The sequence below is a fragment of the Physeter macrocephalus genome, chromosome 9, assembly GCF_002837175.3.
Source record: "Physeter macrocephalus isolate SW-GA chromosome 9, ASM283717v5, whole genome shotgun sequence".
NCBI classification, from domain to species: Eukaryota; Metazoa; Chordata; class Mammalia; order Artiodactyla; family Physeteridae; genus Physeter; species Physeter macrocephalus.
In genome coordinates this window covers 31,739,684-31,740,728 of record NC_041222.1, presented here as the reverse complement: position 1 = coordinate 31,740,728, position 1,045 = coordinate 31,739,684, and the positions used below count along the sequence as shown (strand labels likewise).

Here is a 1,045-nt window from a genome sequence, read left to right as displayed (position 1 = left end):
TCTGACTTACCATGTCCCCTGTATTAGCATCTGGACTCTCAACCACCGCGCCACATAGGAAGCCCTTGTTTCTTTTTATGGCTGAGTATTATTCCATTGTATATATGTCCCACATCTTCTTTATCCATTCATCTGTTGATGGACATTTAGCTTGCTTCCATGTCCTGGCTATAGTAAATAGTGCTGCAGTGAACATTATGGTACATGATTCTTTCTGAATTATGGTTTTGTCAGGGTATATGCCCAGTAGTGGGATTGCTGAGTCATATAGTAGTTCTATTTTCAGTTTTTTAAGGAACTTCCATACTGTTCTCCATAGTGGCTGTATCAATTTACATTCCTACCAACAGTGCAAGAGGGTTCCCTTTCCTCCACACCCTCTCCAGCATTTATTGTTTGTAGATTTTTTGATGATGGCCATTCTGACTGGTGTTAGGTGACACCTCATTGTAGTTTTGATTTGCATCTCTCTAATGATTAATGATGTTGAGCATCCTTTCATGTGTTTGTTGGCAATCTGTATAGCTTCTTTGGAGAAATGTGTATTTAGGTCTTCTGTCCATTTTTGGATTGGGTTGCTTGTTTTTTGACATTGAGCTGCATGAGCTGCTTGTATATTTTGGAGATAATCCTTTGTCAGTTGCCGGGTTTGCAAATATTTTCTCCCATTCTGAGGGTGGTCTTTTCATCTTGTGTATGGTTTCCTTTACTGTGCAAAAGCTCCTAAGTTTCATTAGGTCCCATTTGTTTATTTTTGATTTTATTTCCATTTCTCTAGAAGGTGGGTCAAAAAGGATCTTGCTGTGATTTATATCTAAGAGTGTTCTGCCTATGTTTTCCTTTAAGAGTTTTATAGTGTCTAGCCTTACATTTAGGTCTTTAATACATTTTGAGTTTATTTTTGTGTATGGTGTTAGGGAGTGTTCTAATTTCATTCTTTTACATGTAGCTGTCCAGTTTTCCCAGCACTATTTATTGAAGAGGCTGTCTTTTCTCCATTGTATATTCTTGCCTCCTTTATCAAAGATAAGGTGACCATATGTGC

The 1,045-nt window shown here is 37.7% G+C and overlaps 2 long non-coding RNA genes across 5 annotated transcripts in view; one reads left to right on the top strand and one right to left on the bottom strand.

The window, feature by feature from the left end:
* LOC114486870 (uncharacterized) overlaps positions 1–1,045 on the bottom strand; it is a 96,015-nt gene that overhangs the window by 47,483 nt on the left and 47,487 nt on the right. The window lies entirely within an intron of this gene.
* The window catches only part of LOC129392414 (uncharacterized), a 133,967-nt gene that overhangs the window by 114,449 nt on the left and 18,473 nt on the right, over positions 1–1,045 (top strand). The gene's annotated exons all lie outside the window — the stretch shown is intronic.